This window comes from Chrysochloris asiatica, unplaced genomic scaffold (genome assembly GCF_000296735.1).
Source record: "Chrysochloris asiatica unplaced genomic scaffold, ChrAsi1.0 scaffold00303, whole genome shotgun sequence".
In the NCBI taxonomy this organism is placed as follows: Eukaryota; Metazoa; Chordata; class Mammalia; order Afrosoricida; family Chrysochloridae; genus Chrysochloris; species Chrysochloris asiatica.
The window spans coordinates 1,249,189-1,256,890 of NW_006408821.1; the positions used below are offsets into that span (position 1 = coordinate 1,249,189).

Here is a 7,702-nt window from a genome sequence, read left to right on the forward strand (position 1 = left end):
AAAGTTAAAGTGTTGCTACTGGAACCAATTTTTAAAAAGCAAGTCTAATCATTGAGGACATGAATGGAAACGCCAGTAAGGATGGATAGAAATGTACTCCTTAGTTGGGTTCCATGGTGCTTAAAAGGCCACACTGACAAAACACGGGCTGAATATAATATGTGTTATAATTCAGGTTTTAAATGCTAAGCTGTAGTCAGCTTCTTTTAATTGTCAGAAGTATGTTTTACTTGTTTGTCAAAATTTTAAATGTTCCAGTTCTTCTAGAGTGGGTATTTATTTATACAACTTCACAGATCAAGTGCATGAGAAAATTTATGCAAAATAAAGTACCATTAATTAATGAATCTAGTATAAGTAGATTAGTGTTCAGGATAATACATTTAAAAGGTACTCTTGAGTTTTAAACATTAATTTACAAGAGGAGGAGAAAAGGATGCATAGATAAAGACATAAACATGCCTTTACAGAGATTACCTGTCTCTCAGTTTATAATACTGTGGTGGCTTTCATGTTGCTTTCATGCTGGAAAGTATGCCACTGGCATTTCAAATACCTTCAGGGTCACCATGATGGATAGATTTCAGTGGAGCTTCCAGAATAAGATTTAAAAGCCTATGGATCACAGCAGAATATTGTTAAACATAGTGCAAGAAAATGAGGTTCCTAGGTTGGAAGGTAGACACCAACAGTGGACTTGAGCACACCCACCATTGTAAGGATAATGCAGAAGTGAACAATGATTTTTTCTGTAGTCATGGGGTCACCATGAGTTGGAGCTGACTCTACAGTAACTAACAACAACAACATACATAGACTTGGGAGGTGGGGGATGTAAACAGGTTTTGTAATAGACTGACAGAATTCCTCCTTTGCATTCAATCTCTTCTCACTCTAACTTTACCCCTACATAGGCCTGACAGTAGATCCAATCAATTCACATGGGAGAGGTTTGTAAAGGGATTGAACCATTTCAGTCTTAATTGCCCATCCCACCCCACCCCCGCCACACCAAACAAAACAAAGTAATCATTCATGCAATAATTTACCCAGTTTACAGCATTACTCAGGCCCCCCTTTTCACAATGCAAAAAGATTACTGACTTATGGAAGGCCAGCATTACTGGTAGCACAGATGGAATATATGTGAGTTACGTAACTGAAGGACATTCACCAGCTGTAGTAAAGTACAATGGCTCCAGTGGTGGTGGTTATGTGCTGTAGAGTCAGTTCTGACTTACAGCAACCTTGTTAAGGTTTCTGAGGCTGTAAATCTTTACAGGAGCAAAAAGCCTCATGTTTCTCCTGCAGAACAACTGGTAGTTATGAAATGCTGCCCATGAGATTAGAATCCCAACTTGTAACCACTACGCTACCAGAGCTCTAGTAGAGTATTTAAATGATAAAAGAATGTGACACAGAAGGAAGATGTGAAGAGTGCATAGACAATAAAGGACAGTTTTGGGGAAGGAATACATTTTAAATGAAGCTTCACAGAAAGGTTGGCAATCTTAAGAAAAATGGTTTTCTTATACATGAATTAATTAGCACCAATGGAGCAGCAAGCGCATGATAATATATTATGAGCTTTTCTATCTACTACCTCTATTAATCTTTTCTATTTTCCCTTCATATAAGAATTATATGAAGTTGTTAACTAACATTGAGTCAGTTCCAACTCATAGTGAAACTATATAGGGTTTCCAAGGAGCGGCTGATAGTTTGAACTGCCAACCTTGTGGTTAGCAGTCCAGTGCTTATCCTAACAGCTCCACATTACAGGTTGCTATATTGTTGACTTTGACTCATGGCAACTCCATATGTGTCAAAGTGGAATTGTGCTCCATAGGATTTACAATGGCTGATTCTTTGGAAGTAGATCACCATGTGTTTCTTCAGAGAAGCATCTAGGTCGATTCCAACATTCAACTTCTTTTGGTTAGGAGCCAAATGTGTTAAAAATTTGCACCCAACTGGGGCTTCCAGTCTCTTTTTACAGAGGAAGAAATTGAGACTCATAGATATTCAGTATCTAGATAAAATAGAAAGTCATGATAGTTGGATCCCAGATATTGGCCAGTAACTTATAGAACAACATTCCTTCGACATCACTACAGTGTTCTCCCTTGGGAACTTACAAGACGTATTGTCAGCTCAGAAAAGTGAGTATTAGGCTCTTTTTCTTGATTTCAGGGCACCCAGTACCTTCCATACTCCCGGTATCATCACTACTCCAGGTTGGTGGCCATAGAGGAATAAATAGAAAGGTATTTTCATATCTATGAAATCCCCCATATATATAGTGACAGAGGGTGATAAGTTGATTCATGCTATATAGTTCTTTTTCCAGCAAGCAACTCGTCTTATTTTCAGCTTTCACCTTCAAAGTCCTGCACAGCATGCCTCCTGGCATATCTGCTAAACCACTATCAGACAAAGGAGGGGTGAGGATGCAAAGCAGGATATTGACACAATATTCATATTAGGTAAATATTTCCCCAGCTAGTATAGTACTTTCTATCCTGGGATTATTTTGTGAACACAGATTTCTTTAGAAAGCGATTGATCTGAACATCTGGGGGCTCATGCGCTGACATTAGCTCCTTCTAATTGCTATAATGTTGTTCCACTCTGATTTCATGCAAGCAGTGCAATCTTCACGCATAAGCTATTGATTAATTACACATTTGAGAGTACTGGCTGAGTGCATTTGTGGTTCCCTAGAATTGTTTTCTTTATTTTCCCTATTTGAACTTTTCCTTATTCCTTCACCTCCCCCAAGTCCCTACTATTGCCATCCCAATTAGTTTCCAAATCATTCCCTTTATAAATAGAAAATCAGAATTGTGTTTTACCAATTATTTGTTAACGTGCATTGGCATTTGGGAGAGTGAGTGGTGTTAACGATGACGCATAAAAACATTTTTTTTTTTTTTTTTTCTGTACTGAGTAGTTTCATTGAAACACATTCAGATATTGGTATGGTGTTTATAAATACCCACACCTGTTGGGTTAGCAGATTGTTTACATGTGGGCACATGTGTGTGGCTTGTTACTGCTGGGCTGCAAGCTCCACCAGGAGAAGTTCTGTTGTAATGTGTATTATAAAATTTCAAATAAGGGAAGAACAACAGCTGTAATGGGCCCAATCCAGTGATGGCAAAAGGTGAATAAAATTACTCCCTCTGGGAAGCAAAATGCTCATTTAGTGGAGGGAAATTATCATTTCCAAGTAGAGCTTTTGGCTTCCTGAGAATGAGAGTGGAGGCACAGCTTGATAATAACACCTCAGGCTGTATTAGTACCCTTTCCCCTCTGAGAACTCACCTCTTTCCCCCTAAATTTATCTTTATAACATTCTTGCAAAGTGGGGAGGTTCTGGTGTTTGTGGCCAACTTTTATAAATGTAGAAACTCGAAGCTAAAAAATGCAGTGGTTTGTCTTTGTAGGTCTAGAAATCAGTTTCTAAATTAGGTTTTATTCACCTTGACACTATTGACATTTTGCACTGGATAATTCTTTGTATTGGGGACTGTACGATGCACTGAAGGATATTTAGCAACAACCCTGGTTTCTATCCACTATGTGCCAATAACAGCTATCTGGGACAACCAAAATGTTTTCAGACATGACCAAATGTCCCCTGGGGGACAGTCACCTCCAGTTGAAAACCACTATTCTAGACTGGTCCACCTGGAGCCTGTAGGACTCTTCAGTCTATAGAAAACAGGTAAAATTTGAAATCACCTAAATTTACTTTTGATATCCATGGTTTTTCTAACTGTAATAACATTATGTGTATAAAATTCATTATTTAAAGGACTCCTTATATATTAGCATATTTAATTCTCACAGGACTTTTGTTTTAATCCCATTTTACAAGAAAGAAAGAAAGAAAGAAAGAAAGAAAGAAAGAAAGAAAGAAAGAAAGAAAGAAAGAAAGAAAGAAAGAAAGAAAGACACAGAGAAGTTGACTCACGTTTATACAACTAGCAAGCAAGGTCTAAATTATAGACTTGTAACCTGTGCAGTGCACAGGAGCTTGTGTCTAGAGGTTCCTCACACTTGGTTTAGTGTTATTATTCTCTGGAATTGAAATTCTTCATAATTTTTAAAAAGGGGCTCCACATATTTATTTTGCACTGAGCTCCACAACTTATGTAATTAATACTGCTAAGAAGGGAAGGATCCAGGATTTGGAAAGCATTGAAAGATGACATGTTATCCTCTTTACTGTATTGTCTTTCATTCTTTCACTTGCTCTCACACTTACTGATTCCATAAATTGAACTGTGAGTTTAGTATGAGGAGGCAGTAGGCTTGGCAGTCAGGGAACAATAGAGACACAACAGATGCTGTCCTTTCTCTCATGAAGCCAGCAGTCTCAGGAGAGATACAGACCAATACGCAGACGTTTGCAATTCAGCCTGGTATCTATTATAATAGAAAAGATCTGCTTACTATGGGAGCATATAGGAGGACACTTAACATGTGTCTAAGGGGATCAGGAAGCGTAAAGTCTGAGTAGCAGTTACACAGTCAAAAAATGGAGGCCAAGTCTGATCTAAGCCAAAGGAAATGGCAGTGCAAATGCCAGAAGGTGAGGGAAAGTGTGACACATATAAGGAATTAAAAGTAGCTTATTGGGAGTGGAGTGTTGATTTAGTCAGTTTTTACTGTTAAACTGCAGGAACCAACCTACAATCTCAGTGGGTTATTGCAACTATTTCAGTGATGATTGTCACTCCTGTTGCAGGTCAACTATTGGATGTGTCTCTGCTTTACAAGTCTTCATTTTAGGAGAAACATTTCCTAAGTGAGACATGCCATTCTCATATTAGAGTGAAAAGAAAGGCATAGCTGAACCATACCAAAGGCTCCTTCTCACTGGCTTATATTTCACTGGTAAAAGATGGGCTTGTGGCCAAGTCTACCATGAGTGAGCCAGAGAGGTATTCTTCTCTGCTAGGGAGATACTATTAGTCATGTACAGTGGACAGGAATGTTCTAATCTTGGACAGGCCAGTGACTAATTGGGAATAATAATATATTTTACCAGGTGAGAGAGAGATAGAGAGAGAGCAAAGGTGTAGTAAGAGAAAACCTTGAAAAATAAGCAAGAACTCATTATTTTAAGTCTTAATCAGTAAGATAAGCACAGGACTGCAAGGTTGGTTTGAATTATGAGGTAGGAGGTTGAAACTCACCAGCTGGTCCTTGGAAACTCTATACTGGGTGACTGGACGACATTTAACAGCAGCAATCAGTAATCAGTTGCCACTGATAATTGAAACTCATGATAACGCCATGTGTTTCACAGTAGAACTGTGCTCCACAGCGTTTCAAAATGGCAGATTTTTTTCAGAAGTAGATATCCAGGTCTTTCTTCAGCTATGCTGCTGCCTTGACACCAACAGCCAATTTCTGTTAGAAGCTGAGCATTTTAACCCTCTGCACCACCCAGGTTTTCCATAGTTTTTTTTTTTGTTTGTTGTTGTTGTTGTTGTTGTTGTTTTCTGTAAAAGGAAGCTTTATTATTTTCATTTGGTCCACAGCTTGGAGAAGACGGGCTCGAGGGTGTTGGCTATGCTACCTCTGTGGCTGGAGAGTAAGGTTCAGGCAGAAGGTCTGAGGAGAGCAGGGGAATGCTGAAAGACCCTTCACAGGGTGCAGGGCCCCACAGGCTCTTTCTAGTAGTGCTTGAGAGTGAGCCTCTTGAAGAGATATTTGCCCAGCCCTGCCTGGGGACCGGCCATCCTACAGAGGTTGTTTAAGTGGTTCCTCATCTTCTTGATAATTTTCATCTCCTTGTCAATGAACTGGTTCTTCAGAAAGTTACAGAGGTGGTAGTCTGTATAAGTAACACCCATGGTGTATAGATCTGGAAGGGACTGGTTCAGGTTCTTCTCCAGGGCCAGAGAGGCATCCATGACATCCAGGGTTCTTCCCCACTCATCTTGGGACGGCTTCTGCACGTCCTGGAAGAGTGTGCGACCACTATGATGGTTTTGCAATTTCAAGATATGCTCAGCACCCTCGTACTTCTCCTTTACCAACTCGCAAAATAAGTGTCCCACACCTTCCAAGGCCACATCATCGCAATCGAAATAGAAGCCCAGAGAGACATAAGTGTAAGAGGCCCACAGATGCAGATTAACCAGATAGATGATTGACACCCGGATCTGATCCATTCAAACAATGTTGAAGCAAGACACAGATCCATGGGACTACAGCACAGACTTTTTCAATAAAGTTTCACAGATCATGTTAAATAATTACTCTTCTCCTTTGTCTATTAGAGCCTAGGTTCCGACTCAAAATCTGCTTTCAGAAGACAACGGTAACAACCAAACCAAACAATCTAATTTCATGACACATGTAAAAATGATTCATGTAGGATACTTCTATTTTTCAGAAACAAAGACTTTTTTACTGGAATGCTGAACAATAATACACTGTTGCTGGATGAATTTTTTATTTTATATGTGAAGGAAATTATTACTTGGATCTCTGAATTTATATCTTTTTACTGAGTTTGAAGTCTATTTCAACTGTTGTTAAACGCATTTGATCACTATCCAACTCAATGATCCTGTGTAAAATAGAATAAAAACGTTTTCCAGTCCTAGGTCATCCTCACAATAGTAAATATGTTTGAGTTCATTGTTGTAGCCACTGTATCTGTCATTCTAAATGAGGGTCTTTTGTTGTTGTTGTTTATTTGCTGACCCTTTACTTAACAAATATGATATCCCCAAGAAATCAGTCCCTTCTGTTAACATGTTCAAAGTAAGAGAGACAAAGTCTGAGTATCCTCGTTTCGAAGGAACATTCTGGCTGTTTTTCCAAGGCAGATTTGTTTGTTCTTATATGTTGTTGTTAGGTACCATTGTGTTTGTTTTGACTCATAGCGATCCTATGTACAACAAAATGAAACACTGCCCAGCCCTGCACCATCCTCAGTATTGTTGTTATGTTTGAGTCCATTGTTGCTGCCACTATGGCAATCCATCCCATTGGGGTCTTTTTCTTTTCTGCTTACCCTCCACTTAAGCAAGCATAATATCCTTCTCTAGCTTCTTCTGATAATATGTCCGAAGCCTGAGAGACAAAGTCTTGCCATTCTTGCTTCTAAGGAGCATTGTGGCTGCACTTCTTCCCACACAGAATTGTTTGTTCTTCTGCAGTTCATGGAACTTTCAATATTCTTCTCTAACACCATAACTCAAACGCATGAATTATTTTATGGTCTTTCTTTATCATTATCTAACTTTCACATGCATATGAGGCTATTGAAAATATCATGACTTTGGCTCAGGCACACTTTAGTACTCAAACTGATAGCTTCTAGCAATATTCTTCACGAACAACAAAATTCAAATGTGCCAACTCTTCTTTGAATTTCTTTTTTCATTGCCCAGCTTTCACATACATATGAGGTGAATGAAAGTACCATGGATCAGTTGCACCTTAGTTATTAAAGTAACGTCATATCTTATTTATTATCATTTTAATGAAAACTTTTGCAAAATACTTGCCCAGTGTAGTATGTCATTTGATTTATTTACTGCTACTTCCATGAGCATAGGAGCTCTGGTAGCGTAGTGGTTACGAATCAGGCTGCGAACCTTAAGGTCAGCGGTTTGAAACTACCAGTCGTTCCGCGGGAGAAAGATGAGGTTTTCTACTCCCGTAAAGATTT

General features: G+C 38.9%; 1 pseudogene; it reads right to left on the reverse strand.

Annotated features, from left to right (window-relative positions):
• Nucleotides 1–5,690: 5,690 nt before the first annotated feature.
• Nucleotides 5,691–6,191, reverse strand: LOC102830175 (annotated as a pseudogene).
• Between the last annotated feature and the right edge of the window lie 1,511 nt (nucleotides 6,192–7,702).